This window comes from Macrobrachium nipponense, chromosome 3 (assembly GCF_015104395.2).
Source record: "Macrobrachium nipponense isolate FS-2020 chromosome 3, ASM1510439v2, whole genome shotgun sequence".
In the NCBI taxonomy this organism is placed as follows: domain Eukaryota; kingdom Metazoa; phylum Arthropoda; class Malacostraca; order Decapoda; family Palaemonidae; genus Macrobrachium; species Macrobrachium nipponense.
Window position 1 is genome coordinate 72,929,520 of NC_087202.1, and position 16,912 is coordinate 72,946,431.

The 16,912-nt window shown below is 42.4% G+C and overlaps 1 protein-coding gene across 1 annotated transcript in view; it reads right to left on the reverse strand.

Moving 5' to 3' along the window:
• LOC135221806 (uncharacterized) overlaps positions 1–16,912 on the reverse strand; it is a 938,326-nt gene that overhangs the window by 858,328 nt on the left and 63,086 nt on the right. Inside the window, exon 2 of the mRNA XM_064259684.1 lies at positions 13,258–13,317. The gene's annotated coding sequence lies outside the window, so the exon portion shown is untranslated. The remainder of the gene's footprint in view (positions 1–13,257; positions 13,318–16,912) is intronic.

Genomic DNA, 16,912 nt, shown 5'->3' on the forward strand with positions numbered 1-16,912 from the left:
CGAAACCTGGAGGAAGATCGAACGGGAGCTCTCCCTCGAAATGGTTTAGGAGCTTCCGTGGAGGGAGCACTCCGAGAAGCAGAAAGAAACCGGAGCTATCTTCCTTGGGCTCTTTCACTGACTGTGATAAAGATCCTGGGTCGCTTTTCTGTGTTAAAGATTGAGCGATCTCGCTCACAATCTCTTGCGGAAAAAGGTGTTTCTTGTCCAAAGGAGAGAGAGCAAGGCAGACTTCTGTTCGATGAAACCCCTTTCGACAAGAAGGAGCACCAAAGCTGTCTCTTCTTCAACACTCCAGAGGCGAAAATGGCAGCGAGCTCCGAAGCTCCATCACAGATGCCTTTATCGATACAATCCAGTACCGAGGCAAAATCCTTCAACTGCTCCTCCGAAAGTCCAAATGACTTGACTTTTCTGGCCAGCGAAGCAATGGCCCAATCCAGGAAGCTAACACTTCGAAAACACGGAAAACACTCTTGCAAAGATGCTCCAGTTCATTTGTTTGAAAAAGAAAATGCTTAGCAGTATTAAGGGCTGCTCTGCGGGAAGAGTCCACGAGACTAGAAAAGTCTCCCTGAGCGGAGGCAGTCACACCCAGGGAAAAAACTTCTCCAGTGTCATACCAGACACGGCTCCTTGACGAAAGTCTCGAAGGGGAAGACAAAAAACATTTTTGCCCTGTTTCCCTCTTCTCCAAAAGCCAAGCGTTAACTTTCTTGATAGCTTTCTTAGCCGAAATCGAGAGGACGAGACGCGTGAACGAGGACGAGGAGTCAGGCTTACTGTCCTTTTTCCACTGCGAACTAGGAGAAACTGGAACGGAAGGCGCAAAAGAATCTCCAAAAGTTGTCAACGAAGGATCGTAAAGGAGTTACATACCCCGACAAATGCTTGTCTTTTTCTGTAAGTCCTTCTCCTTCTTCTCCAAATCCGAGCTTCCTTCGACGAAACTGACGAACATTCCATCGGAAGAGGAATCCTGTTCGGCGAAGTCACACCCTGATGCGTCCGAGGAGGGTGTGAGAAAGCAGGAGAAGACGTCTGAGCCTGTACTGAGACGTATCCGGGCGGCTGAGCTGGCGGCTGCGTTGGCGGCTGAGCTGGCGGCTGAGCTGGCGGCTGAGGTGGCGCTCGAGCGAGAGCCTGACGTGGCGCCATAGACGGAGTCAGGAAAGGAGTCCGACCAGGCGCCTGAAGTGGCGTCTGAAGAGGAGTCCACATGGAGAGTCTGAGCCTGAAGAGGCGACTGGCAAAGGAGCCTGCGAAGAGGACTGCACAGTAGTCTGCGGAAGATGTAAGGCGGTCGGGCAGCGCATTCGGGGACGAAAGAGACTTGCCAAAAAGCTCCAAGATACTGCCTAACTTGGCATTCATCTGTTCAAACACCGAAGGTTGAGATCCACCGACGTAGAAGGCGCGGGAGGTGTAGAAGGATGATCCACAAACACGTCTGGAGCCGCAGGAGTTATCGCTTGAGGAGGCTCTGGAGAAGGCTCCGAAGGAGTGTGCGTGTTCGGCTTCTCCACTTCTATGAGAGAAGGGCGATAAATCGAAACCGCCGGAGAAAAAGCTTCAGGCTCCTCCCAAAAACTACAAGAAGGTTCGGCAGCCCGCCACCTTCTTGGGAACCGCAGCAGGCGAAACATCGCGCGACCTTTTCAGCGGTCTAGAAGTCTTATTACGCCAACCTCTATAAGAGGAAACATCTGAACTAGAGTCACTTGACGAAAAACACTTCCTCGCAACACCTTTCCAATGGTGAGCGACAGCATCCTGGGATACAGCTACAGGATTGCTTGAGGGGGCGGCTGCTCGGGAGCAGGTCCCGCTCGCCTCCCTTCGGTTTTCGGCATGCCTCCTCCCAGGATCTGGGGAGTTTGACAGGGGCCTAGACCTAGGAGAACGAATGGGCCGAACAACCACCTCCTCCACTACACTTGCACTAAGTAATTTATCACACTTAACTACCACTTCTTGCACTGTCTCACCCATTTTCTGCATAGTGGTGAGGAAAGAGACAAATTTTGAGTCCATATCGGCTCGTAATACTGACACGGGATCGGGATCGGGAGATACAGATTCGAGGGCAGGAGCAACCACTACGGGGTTAATAGGAACAGGATTAATAGAATTCAGAGGAATATCCTGGCTACTCAATAACTTAGAAGAAGATCTCTGTGAAGCCTTTCTGATTCTATCTTTTTCTAACTTTCTCATAAACTTTCCCAGTGCCTTCCACTCCTGAGATGTTAGAGACTTACATTCTTCACACGAATTCTCAAAAGAACATTCACGTCCCCTACAACTAACACAAGTAGAATGAGGATCAAGTGAAGCTTTAAGAAGTCTAGTCTTACACCCACTACTACACACCCTATACTGAACAGAGCCGGTGTCAGACATCGTGAAGAATTCAAAATAATTCCTAAAAAGGACAACAATATCAAAACCAAAATGACTATAGCGCTAGCAAAAAGATCAGTAAACTCAAGGTTACATCACCCTAAATAGGAGAAACCAAGATGATCAAATCCAAATTCCAACCAGCAGAGGAACCGTGTTACCGGTACCGACGGCAGGAAACTTCTGATTTATGGTTGGAATGGTTCCCGGTACCCGGTAGAGGGCGGGAGTAGAGGGATCACCTGTCAAACCATTAGCGCTACCGCGAATTTCAAATTCTGCCGTGACGTCAGGAGACGACAGCTATATGTAACCACCGGGTAAGTTATATAAGTGAAAATCGCAGGTTTCATTTTCAGAAAGGCCGAAGATTTCACCGTAGCCGAGCTCGAAAAGAGAGAACGAGGAGAAGGAGGAGCCGCCGGACTAAGAGAGTCTCCAAACTCTTGTAGTAACAAGGAGGCTAAGATCTTATAATTTGAGAGTCCCTCATTTGCAGGAAGCTCGTCATCAGACAAATCGTCCAAACCTCGATCAGACGAAGGAGAAAGCTCTCGTTTGGAGGAAGAGTCTTACCAAGACCTCCTACGATCTGAAGGAGAGGAGCTTCTGTTTGGAGAAGAGTCATAAATTCCAGAAATGAGTCTCCGACTCCTGCCTCCGGCTCTTGGCTCTTGACCTCCTGCTCCTGACTCCTGCCTCCGACTCTGCCTCCTGAACTCCTGCCTCCTGACTCTGGACTCCTGCCTCCTGACTCCTGCTCCTTGACTCCTTGCTCTGGCTCCTGACTCCTGCCTCCTGACTCCTGCCTCCTGACTCCTGACTCCTGCCTCCTGACTCCTGACCCTGCCTGCTCCCTGACTCCTGCCTCTGACTCCTGCCCCTGACTCCTGCTCTGCCTCCCTGCTCTTGCTCCCTGGCTCCCTGCCTTCCTGCTCCCTGCCTGCTCCCCTGGCTGGCCTTCCTTGCCTGGGTGACTCCTCACTCCTGGCTCTTGGGCTCCTGCCTCCTGGGTGACTCCTCACTCCTGGCTCTTGGCTCCTGCCTCCTGGGTGACTCCTCACTCCTGGCCGGTGCCAGACGCCTGATCAGCTCACTCCGTAAAGGTTGACTCCACGATCTTACAAGAAGCCTCACCTCGAGTAGGAGCATCGATCCTGGCGGCAGATACCTCCATACGTCTGAAAGACCTTTTGATAGGAAGGGAAGAGTCTTTCCTTCTAGGAGGCTCCTTTGAAAGCACTCCTACAAAAGACGAAATCTGCTCCTGCATAGCAATCATAAACCTCTTAGTAACCTCCTCTTTATCCTCTTCGGGAGGAGGGGAAGGAGGAGGGGAGGAGTCCATAGCCTCCACCTCCTGACTCCTTCTAACTCTGGTTGACAGAATGGCTCTTCTTGCCTTCTTAACTCCCGAAGGAGACTCCTCAGGGAAGTTTTCCGGGCTCGAGTCAATAGTCGGAGCCTTCCAGCTCCTCTTCAGTGGTCGTGAGCGATCTGAATCCCTCCAATCATGTCTCGGAGACGAAGATCCCGACGAAGAAAAACACTCACGCAGGACGCTTTTACAATAGCGATCCCTGGCAGTCTGGGGTGTCACAGAAACCGCCGAAAGGACACCTGATCGGTGGGGATTCTCCACAACCTCCTTTCGGTTTTCGACATTCCTTCTCCTCTGGGCATGTGAGCTTGGAAGAGGTCTAGAAATAGGAGCGTTGCGGAGCCGACCAGATGCCCCCTCCACTACACTGGGGACACTCATATCACTGTCCACTGAAAAATCACTAGCCTTACCTTGCAGGGCAGCCATTTTGTTTTCCATTAACTTGAAGGCTGCTTTTAGATCCGCAAGTTCTTTCGCTGAATCTACAGGTTCTGCAATAGGAGAAGGGGCTGAAATGGAAGGAGAAGTAGCAATACTTACCCTTGGGGAAGATCCCAAGCTAGGAATTAGTTCATTAGATCTCGAACTACTTAAACTTCTAGAAGAAGCCTTCCTCACTCTTTCTCTTTCTAACTTTTTCAAATAATTAGTTAGATTCTTCCATTCATTCTCACTCAAATTCTCACATTCCTTGCAAGTATTAGTGAAAGAACATTCATACTCCCTGCAACCCTTGCATACAGTGTGAGGGTCTACCGAAGCTTTCGGCAACCTGACCTTACAGCCTACATTCACGCAAAAAAAAAAAAAAAAAAAAAAAAAAAAAAGAAAAAAAAAAAAAAAAAACGTCTCACAACCATTCCAGTGTCAGACATTTTTAAAGAAAAATCCAAAATCAAGTCCACAAAACAGTCCACAAAAGCGTATGCCAATCCAACAATCCAGATACGTCACCAAAAGTCGATCAAGAAGATCAATTGCCGGTGAAAAAAGAAAAACCAATCGAGAGGAACCAACAACAATGTTGACGGTCCGGACGACAGAAGAATTCTGATTAGAAAACGGGAATGGTTCCTAGTCCTGCCACCCAGGGCAGGGCGGTAGATCACCTGACCTACCGGTAGCGTGTGCCGCGAAATTTGAAATTCTGTCGGGGACGACGGAGTCTATAGCTAAGTATATATCTGGCAGGGAAGTTGAATGTATAAAATTTTGTTTTCATGTAATGAAAATTTCCCTGAAATTGTGAATTTCACTGATAAATTTTGAATTTAGAAATAAATTTTTATATTTAAAATTTATATGAGCATTTTATTTCTTTGGTTCCCCACCGGTATTATATTTTATTTTCGTTTAGGTAGAAATATAGTGATAATTGTGCCGTTTCCCTCAAACGAATGAGAATCAGGGAAATACTTAGATTTGAAATTGCAGGAGTGATGCCCTTTAATTAACCCTCTTACGCCGATTGGACGTATTATACGTCGAGATAAATTGTCTGTTGGGTGCCAATTGGACGTATCGTACGTCGACATAGAAAAGTCTTTTTTTAAAATTCGCGGAAAAATACTTATAGGCCTACCAGCCGAAAACTTTTGAATCACGCGCCTTGGGGGATGCTGGGAGTTCACGGATCAAAGTGTTGTTTTGTTTAGAAGCGTGACCCAAGTGCGCATGCGCGAAATGCCTCCTTCTCGCATCAGCCAGCATCAGCGACGCGTCGTCGGAGGGCGATCTTTTGCCACAATCGTGTTTTGCAGAACTTGTGCGAGAGTTTGAATATTTGTGGTGCTACAGGACGTTCATAGAGATGTCTCAACGACATATGGAACACGGAAGGGATCGTGTAAGACGTATTTTGGACTTGGATGCTGGCGAGGGACCCAGCACCCAAGATGACCTCGCGCCTCAACGCCGTTCTGTGCGGCCACGTGTGGGTGAAAGTGCTTTAGGATCACAACGTGTGTCTCGTGTGCCTTTAGTAACCCCTAGGAAGCATCAGGGTGTCCTTAGGGGCATTCGTAGGCATTTGGGAGGCCTCCAACCAAGGGACATTGATGCATACTTATCGGAGCTCGATCGGGAGTATGTCGCAAGTCCTCATTTTGATGGCGGTTGGTCATCTAGTGATGAGGACATCACTCCCGATGTCAGTGATGATGAATATTTGCCCCCAATGTCCGTTCGAGGCTCACATCCCGATAGTGAGCTCGAATTTAGTGGTTTTAGTGCCTATGAGGGGGAATCTGAGGAGGGGGAGGATGAGGATATAGGGTCTAGTTTTGTCGCCGATGACGATACAGAAAGCGAGGGCCTAAGCGGGCGCGGGCACGGGCACGTAGAAGGTTGGAGCGTCACGCCAGCTAAAGTGAAGGTCGGTCGTCCGAGAGCGACGAGGGGTGGACGGAGGACCTCACCCCACCTAACATGCACCCATTCTAGGCAACACCTGGGCTCACCGTACCTGTCCCTCTCACTGCTCTAGGCTTCATTCAGCTGTTCCTTACGCAGGAATTGCTGGAGTACCTGGTAGCAGAGACGGTGGACTACGCTCAGTACTGCCGTGATGAACTCCTCGCGACATTGTCGTATCGCTGGCGGGGCTGCAACCTCACCGATATGGCGCATTTTGTGGGGTTCCACATTTATTTTGGATTGATGCCTGCTGCCGACGTCAGGCAATATTGGAGGCGGAATTTTTTTTTTTAGTACGCCCAATGTACCCGGCATTATGCCCCCGTGGCGTTGGACAGATATTTCAATGCCTTCAACCGAAGGGCCATACCCCGGAATAACTCCGATCGCCTCATCTTCGTCCGCCCAGTGTTGGAATACATTCGTGAACGATGCAAAATTCTTGTGGTTCCTGGAAAGAACCTTTCTTCGGATGAGGGGATGATGCCTTACAAAGGACGTCTAAGCATTAAAGTGTATAACCCCAAGAAGCCGAAGAAATATAGAGTGAAAAATTTTTTTTTTTACCGAGTCCAACACTGGATACGTCGTGGACTTATTAGTGTATTCCGGGGTCTTCTCCACGATGCGTGACACTGTTTTCAGGCTTGTGGATCGTTTCCATAACCAGGGATACCACCTGTTTATGGATAATTATTATAACTCGGTATTCCTGGCTCAGGAACTGTATGTAGCAGGTATTCATGTCAGTGGTACCCTTCGGTTGGTGCGTGGGGCCCCGAATGTCCTCAAGAGGTTCGCTAGCCATCCGCAACATCTGGCAAGAGGAGAGACAGAGTGGCGGCGGAAGGGAGCTGTCTTCGTCATCTGTTGGAAGGGGGTCCGACTTGTCCCCATGATTACGACAAGTCATGAACCCACCCAAGAGGAGGTCGTACAGCGGAAGAAGACACGTCGACAGGGACGAGTTGTGTATGAGGAGTTTCGTGCCAAGCGGCCTACCGTCATTGGGCACTACAATAGGCACATGGGAGGAGTTGATCTCTTTGATCAACTCATCCAGTAATATCCCTTCGCCAGGAGAACCAGGAGGTAGACCCAGAAGCTCCTCAAATACATCCTTCAGTTGGCCCTCCAAAATGCCTATATAATGGTACTGCGGGTATTACAGTCACGGTCTCCGGAGGATGACCCACTTACAGTTCCTCGAGACAGCCAGGAATGCCCTCATCCACTTTAATCCTGATGAGTGGCCTTCCATGACTGGCCCCCTGTCCTGAGCTGCAGATCTGCCCCTAGAGGAAAGGGCAGATCTTAGGAGGGCCAACTTCGGTCGTCCTACTGCTGCCGGCGCTGCACCTGCTGCCGCCGCTCCTGCTGCCACCGCCCCTGCTGCCGACGCCCCTGCTGCCGACGCCCCTGCTGCTGGCACCGCCTGCATCACTTCTCGTCGCATAGTGGACCCTGTGTTGGCTGCAGCCAGGGGATCACACACTGGAGCTCCTAGAAGGGCGCAGGCAGAAACGGTGCCGGGTGTGCCATATGAATGGCAGAAGGAGACAGACCCAGTTCTTCTGTCGCACCTGCAAAATAGCTCTTTGCAGGTTCGGGGAGTGTGACCGCAAGTAGCACAATGTGGTCTTCTATTGGTGCGCGCCTGATCAACCGACAGCGGAGGGCGCACTGGACCACGTGTCCCATCAGCAGTAAGGGCGCGCGTCTCCCTCCTCCACCTGTACCTCGTCATGTCAAGAGGAAAAAAATGTAAGACTCTTCAATGGAGGAGGGAGAAAACAAGAATAGTACGAAGAGTCAGGATAACGAGTGAGTATTCTGCATTTATTTTACATTTTTTATATTTATTACAAGTTTTTATATATCCGTATCTATTGATGCATGATATGTTATTTCATTTTATGCAAAAAGAAAAGTTTCACCTGCATTCGTTTTATTTATATATTAGTACCAGAATATATAGATATATATATATATATATATATAATATATATATATATATATATATCTATATATATATATATATATATTGGTATTTTTATCTATATTGGGTGGGTAAGCAAAATACATAAAAGTCTAGTAATATTCAGTCATTTATCTTCATTTTGAAACAAATTCTAAGTCTCTAGCACAATATTTAGATTTATGGTGAATTTTTGAAAAAAAAAAAAATTTTCCTTCCCTCCCCGCGCCAATTCTCCGCCGCAAATCTCCAAAATGCGTACGTCGCATTCTCCTAATATTTGCTCCCTTTCATATTAGGAGTTTCATAGAATTCTATGTATGAAAATGTGCGCAATTTCATGTAGAATACAAAAAAAAATATTTGAAGGTTGTAGCTTTTCCCATTTTCGAAATAATTGCATATAAATCCCGATAAATAGAAAAAAACTACGTTCGCTCGACTTTGACTCAACTGAAATGGTCGAAAAACGCAATTGTAAGCAAAATCTCTTACAAGCTAGTAATATTCAGTCATTTATCTTCATTTTGAAACAAATTCGAAGTCTCTAGCACAATATTTAGATTTATGGTGAATTTTTGAAAAAACTTTTTCCTTCCCTCCGCGCGCCGATTCTCCGCCGCAAATCTCCGAAATGCGTACGTCGCATTCTAATATTTGCTTCCTTTCATATTAGGCGTTTCATAGAGTTTTATATATGAAAATGTGCGCAATTTTATGTAGAATACAACAATAAATATTTGAAGGTTGTAACTTTTCTCATTTTTGAAATAACTGCATATAAATCATGATAAATAGAAAAAAACTACGTTTGCTCGACTTTGACTCAACCAAAATGGTCGAAAAACGCAATTGTAAGCAAAATCTCTTACAGTCTAAAAATATTCAGTCCTTTATCTTCATTTTGAAACAAATTCGAAGTCTCTAGCACAATATTGAGATTTATGGTGAATTTTTGGAAAAAAAAAAAAAAATTCCTTCCCTCTGCGCACCAATTTTCCACCGCAAATCTCCGAAATGCGTACGTCGCATTCTCCTAATATTTGCTTCCTTTCATATTAGGCATTTCATAGAGTTTCTATATATGAAAATATGCGCAATTTTATGTAGAATACAACAAAAAAATATTTGAAGGTTGTAGCTTTTCTCATTTTTGAAATAATGGCATATAAATCACGATAAATAGAAAAAAAACTACGTTCGCTCGAATTTGACTCAACCAAAATGGTCAAAAAACGCAATTGTAAGCAAAAACTCTTACAGTCTAGTAATATTCAGTCATTTATCTTCATTTTGAAACAAATTCGAAGTCTCTAGCACAATATTTAGATTTATGGTGAATTTTTGAAAAAACTTTTTCCTTCCCTCCGTGCGCCGATTCTCCGCCGCAAGTCTCTGAAATGCGTACGTTGCATTCTCCTAATATTTGCTCCCTTTCATATTAGGCGTTTCATAGAGTTGTATATATGACAATGAGCGCAATTTTATGTAGAATACAACAACAAATATTTGAAGGTTGTAGCTTTTCTCATTTTTGAAATAATTGCATATAAATCCCGATAAATAGGAAAAAAACTACGTTTGCTCAACTTTGACTCAACCGAAATGGTCGAAAAACGCAATTGTAAGCAAACCCTCTTACAGTCTAGTAATATTCAGTCATTTATCTTCATTTTGAAACAAATTCGAAGTCTCTAGCACAATATTTAGATTTATGGTGAATTTTTGAAAAAAAAAACTTTTTCCTTCCCTCTGTGCGCCGATTCTTCGCCGCAAATCTCTGAAATGCGTACGTTGCATTCTCCTAATATTTGCTCCCTTTCATATTAGATGTTTCATAGAGTTTTATATATGAAAATGTGCGCAATCTTATGTAGAATACAACAAAAAATATTTGAAGGTTGTATGGCTTTTTTCATTTTCGAAATATTTGCATATAAATCACGATAAATAGAAAAAAAACCATGTTCGCTCAACTTTGACTCAACCGAAATGGTCAAAACACGCAATTGTAAGCAAAAACGCTTACATTATAGTAATATTCAGTCATTTGTCTTCATTTTGAAACAAATTGGAAGTTTCTAGCACAATGTTTAGATTTATGGTGAATTTTTGAAAAAACTTTTTCCTTCCCTCCGCGCGCCGATTCTCCGCCGCAAATCTCCGAAATGCGTACGTCACATTCTAATATTTGCTCCCTTCCATATTAGGCGTTTCATAGAGTTTTATATATGAAAATGTGCGCAATTTCATGTAGAATACAACAAAAAATATTTGAAGGATGTAGCTTTTTTCATTTTTGAAATATTTGCATATAAATAAAATATATAAAAATTTTGACATTCGGTCAACTTTAACTCATCCGAAATGGTCGAAAACTGCAATAGTAAGCTAAAACTCTTACAGTATAGTAATATTCAATCATTTGTCTTCATTTTGAAACAAATTGGAAGTCTCTAGAACAATATTTAGAATTATGGTGAATTTTTGATTAAAAAAAAAAAACATTTTAGCTCTGGGTGTTACGAATTCATGCATCATTTTGTGATATTTTCTGTGTTGCTTTGATCGTTTTACAATGTGTTATATACCAAAATGATCGCAATTTAGTGTACAATACAACGAAACAAAATTAACTCGTTAGCTTTAACGGTTTTGCTCACAGCGCGATTTGAATACAATTATATATGAAATTTTTTTTTGCATTATCATATGCCACATTATTTATATATGATAATGATATTTTTTTCATTTCTAATGGTTGCATACTAAACTTCAGGCAATGACAAAAAAGGAGCCAAAAATGAACTCTTAATCTTGAAAACTAAGCGCGCTGTGATTTTTTGAAAAAAATATTTTTTCCGCTTCCGGGCTCACCCCCGGCATTCGGGAGACAATTTTTATTATACCCCTTCGGCGTAAGAGGGTTAAGATTACCTCACATCTATCTTAATGAACTTAGACTGATTGTTTTCTTGACTGTTCAGTTCTATAAGGGATCACTATTACCTTTAGAGTATTCAGTCGTTTAGTATTTGTGATGAAGGGTCAGGTGTCTGGCTGTAGTGAGGTAAGCAATAACCAGGTACTTGAACAAACTGTGCCCTAAGTACAAAGGGTGTCCCAGACCCAGGAATAAAAGGGTCTCTTGTGCTAACAAGTATGCGTGGTAAGTGAAATAACCAGATACTTGGCAATTTGGGTTAACAAACATTAATGGTGTCCAGACACAGATCTTTGGCTACTTCGTGCACCAAGTATTAATGGTGTCCAGACCCAGATACTCTAGGCCCCACTTCGTCACAATATATATATATATATATATATATATATAGATTATATATATAGATATATATATTATAATATATTATATAATATCTATATATATATATATATATATATATATCTATCTATTCATCATTTCAATTTCCGAACTCCAATATTACACGACTCATTTTAACCTTTACGAAAAAAAGTCTGGATGTCAGTGCTAGATATAATCATCTGTTCCTTAGCTTAAAGTTTGTATTAGTAAGGGTATGGGTGAGTGTGGTGCACCCCTTTCAATTTCCAGTGTTGAAGAGAGTTCCCTAAATTCTGGTCATAAAGTCGTATCATTGGTATTGACTCCAGCGCTGCTTTGGACTGCGTTAATAATGATGCCCTAGTTTCCAAAGTGTAAACAGACGGGAGTTGGAGGAGCGATACCACCAAAAATTTTAGTTTAACTAACAGAGCAGCAAGAACAGGCTAGAAACAAAGTGTCGCCTTTCGAGAAATCCCCTGAAACGCCAAATCGATATTAGTCGAAAAAATGCGAAGTATTACGATTACCAAGTGTTCTTAAATTCTTGCAATAGCTACACCCTTGTTTTCGTTGTCATTCATATACACCTTAGTGTATATGAATGCCATAATAAGTAATGTAACGTTCATATGTACTGTAAGTGTATAAATTAACTACCTCTTCACCATTATTACGAAACGAAAACCTTCAGTCAGAAAACAATGACTAAAGAAACTGACACGTGAGCGACTTAGTCCTGAGGGAACAGAGGACCGTCTGACATGGGCTGTAGGAAGAGGCAAATATGTTTCGGACTTTTTACACTTAACCCCTTTAAAATTATATATCCCCATACTACAAGAAATAATATCAGTGTCTCCAAAACCACATTACAAATAATGAGATGACCAAAGGGGTGACGGCTGCACCGTGTGCTCTTAGTTCTTTAGGAGTTCTCTACACATAGAGGACGTGTTACAAAACATCAAAGATTATTCCAAATTACATCTCTTAACATTTTTCCTGGTGACATTTCTATACTCAGACAACAGCCTTCTCCTTGGGATAGGCCCCGTAGGGGGACAGTCCCGTCAGTGTGCCTTTCACGGTGAACTGTACACATTACCTTCTTTGTAGTGTCCATTCGGCTCCTAGCTGCGACCCCTTTCATTCCTTTTACCGTACCTCCATTCATATTATCTTTCTTCCATCTTACTTTCCACCCTCTCCTAACAATTGTTTCATAATGCAACCGGGAGGTTTTCCTCCTGTTACACCCTTCAACTTTTTTCCCCTATCAGCATTGAATGAATTCACAGGTCCCAGCGCTTGGCAATTTTAGATTCCTTTCCTTTCTTTTCTTACGATAAGTATTTCTAAAACAATACAAAAAGACAACCCCTTATTCATCACCGACCAAGTTCTCTCTGACAGCACTCCGATTAATGGAATGTTGAAGAAACCAACATGGATGCTGCAAAGGTAGTTACTCGTAAACAACAATTTTTTCCAAACAAGAATTACTGCTTGTTGAATAGACATGACACTATCTCTAACCCTAGTGACTTTATAGTAACTTGCTCTTTTTTCATGTCGAGAGCAACTTGTTTACTTCATACACTGATATTCATACTAGGAACTGCCATACAACTCGGCAGATGAAGGAGTGGACAATGGCAATGATGTACAACTGTAAGGCATCGCTTCCTGTTTTCAATTAAAAAATATTACAAACTAAAATAAACTCAACTAACAGAAAACGTTCAACAAAGTCCACATATCACTACTTACCAAAAACAGAGGCCAAAGTGATGAGAGGCAATGATGTTGGACAACCCCGCGAAGGAGTATCTGGAAAGACAAAATCTCAGTATTTAATTATTATTAAAAAAAAAAAAAAATAAAGTTATTGAGATTGGTTGGCTGGGTGACTTTGCTTGATAGTGGTGTCACAACCAGAGAAGGTATCAACGCCTAAAACGCTAAAATATAATTGAAGGGTTACAATCCATGTTTAAAAACAAACTCCCACATTCCAAAACTTTCTAACTAGTGCAATCCACGGAATTGTAAGATAAAACTTTGAGGACACAATTTAATGAGAGGTGAAAATAATTTTCAGTGAAATGATCCACATAACAAGTAGAACCAATCACATGTTAATAATGAAACGTGGGTGAAGGTTAGCTACTTCAGCACTCCTGACATAACGGTTGAAAATGAATCAAACAGCTCTCCAGGATATCTGGAAAGAAGGGATAATGTCTGTCAGTTGACTGGTTGTGAGTCATTCTCCTTTCAGCAGGTACAAATAGGAATCCTTTACTTGAACATCTATGGTGAAAAGCAATTCAGTATATTAAATGGTCTAGATGAGGGACAAGAACAAGCCTGTACATATGAATATATCCTCAGCTCCGTGCACAAAAACCCAATGGTATGATCTTACTGCATCATTGTTTAAGGCACTGAAGAGACAGCTGTATTTCTTGCACACAGGCAGAAAACTTCCGTGATCATTTTCTCAGATATAGAGAAATTTGTGGAGTGCAAATGCAGCAGACTGGTAGCTATTTTTTTTTTTCCACTAACCCTGGTATCATGAACACCAGCTCTTTTAGTCCATAAGTTATGGCTAACGTAAGAGCTGTGTAGAGTATACTTTTGACAAAATCCTTGCAAAGAAAGAGAAGGAAAAATATACTCATATTGTAGGATGGACCCCCTTAGTTTCAACTTTTGACAATATCTTTGAAAAAAAATTGAAAAAAAGGATGGAACAAACGGATGATCTCCCTTCATCAGCGCTTAATAATGTAGGCCTGTGGTTTTTACCAGGCCAGAACGAAAATCTTGGATTAAGGAAGTATTTGATAAGCGTGTCTGACGCTGACAGACGGACAGATAATAAACAAAAGACTGACAAGAGGGTAAACGGAAAAGTCCCAACACTGTCATCAGGGACCTAATAAAAACTATAGGCTACATTAGAATATATCAAACAGTGCAAGCTCATCGCAGGCACTCACAGAGGTTAATCTTGATTTAATATAATAATAATAATAATAATAATAATAATAATAATAATAATAATAATAATAGATTTCACTCTTCTGCATGAGTCCTGGAGCTACTTCAGCCTCTAGTTTTTCCAGATTCCTTTTTAGGGATCTTGGGATGTGCCTAGTGGTCCTGTGATTATGGGTACAATTTCCACTGGCACATCCCATATCCTTCTTATTTCTATTTTCAGGTCTTGATACTTATCCATTTTTTCCCTCTCTTTCTCTTCAACTCTGGTGTCCATGGTATTGCGAGATCAATGAGTGATACTTTTTTTGTAAGAAAAGTGATGGACTCCTAAGGAGGCAGGATGCAACCAGGAACCCCACGCTATAAATACCACCCAATCGAATTGGAGGACTGTGATAGAAAAAAAAATAATAATAGATTTTATTTCAGCTCAAGACCACATACAACGAATATGTAAAGACATAACATTATAAAAAATGATAAATCGGCAATATCCACACAGTTGCTGATGAAGTATAAAATAATAGTATTCATAATAATGTTAATGACAGTAATATTGAGATTAGTAGAAAAAAAAGAAAAAAAAACAGATTCCATACAATTAATTTCCAGCTGGGGTAGTTACAGAAGTCGGGTCCAGAAGGCTAGATCCCAACACTGAAAATAACAAAATTCTACAATGATACACGCATTAATTGATTGATTACGTAATTTTAGGTCTTGAGGACCAAGACTTTCAGTAACAGCAATCGTAGAAATGACAGATTCTGCAGATGTCACTTCCTAAATACAGAAACAGAGAATGAATCGGATTAGGTTAAATGCCGAGCCTCTTATTTTAAGGCCGAGATTCTCGCCTTCAAGAAGAATGAGGAGTTGAAATAGGCAGGTAATCAGTCCTGTAGGCCACTTTATGTTTAATTTTGCATGGAAGCTAAGAGGGTCGGAGCCCGGGAGAAACTTGACTCCCTCTACTAAGGCGTCTAGCTTCACCGATGAGTTAACACGAATTTTTTAACGTGAAATTTAGAGAGCAAAATTTTAGTTACAAGACATATAAATATTTGTTGAACACTTCGGTCTCTAGAGTAACAACATAGCATGCGATCAATTCAGACGAAAGAAATCTATATAAGTAGGTATAAACAAAAAGTTAATGTGAGTGGGATTGACAAGAGCTGAAACAAGAAGTGGAAATTTTGAAAACGCACAACTCAGGTGCTACGGATAAATGGAAGAGAAAGGGGCTGGGCAACTTGACAACATACGATTCACATCAAAAGCTGGATGCTGCAGTCTGTCACATTAATTACTGCTCATAACGTTTCGCAGTTTCAATTTTCTCCCTTTATCGCACACTCACACGCAATCTCTCTCGCAGGATTATCAAGAAAGTGATCTACCTGGTAATGGCTTCCAGGATGGGGAAATGGAAGTCTGAATCAGTCACGGAAATCTCATGCTGACTTTATCATTGCTAATACCGACCGACTCTTCGGTTCTTTACGTCCAAAAGGCGAGGCCAATTTACCACGATTTTCTTTTTTTAATGCAAAGTTGCAACAGTTCACCCTTAGAAAAGGACCCATATATGAATTTATTTGTTTCCATTGGCAAAAACGTGTTATTATAAATTCTCCTTGACGTTACTTTTTGTTGTACTTCATCACTCCATAACGCTAACTTCAACAGATATAAGAAAATTCTACCCAAAAGTAACACAAGTGACAGAATATTTCATGTATGCCTGGAAAGGTTGATTTTTCCTCAGTATTTTTCTCAGAACGCGCAAAATCCCCCGAATGGCAGATTCAGACCTTGACTTTGTGAGTTCTGCTGCCGCTCTTGTTTATTTTCACCTGAAATTTTTTTCATGCTATTTCGTTTCTAGGCTAGTATTATCAAATGTGAATTCTTCGAGGTTTCAGTCGCTTAGTTTTCGAGCAGTTTTGTGTTACAAGACTCAAATGTGTGCCTTAGTGTTTCTCTCCATCACGCACTCGCAAAAATAAAAGGGATTAGATACGTCCCGAGGTTTGGACTCTCCAGAAACCGAGGGGAAGCAATGCTAACAAGCTATGAGAGCAACTATGTTAACTAGGTTACGACCAACTATAATAGATTCACATCAACCGTGCATCTGATGTCTAGGCCAGTCCCTTACGACGCTCCGATAGACTGTTGATAAGCCAATCACAGGGCTAGAAACACTCAGTCTCTCGAGGGAGTTCACATAGGCCGGATGTATGTTCCACCTCTCCTGAGAGATACTTTTGAAAGACGTATCCCTCAGGAGAAGTGAAACATACATCCTGCCTATGTGAACTCTCGAGAGACTGAGAGTTTCTAGCCATGTGATTGGCTTATCAACAGCCAATCGGGAGCGTCGTAAGGGACTGGCCTAGACATCAGA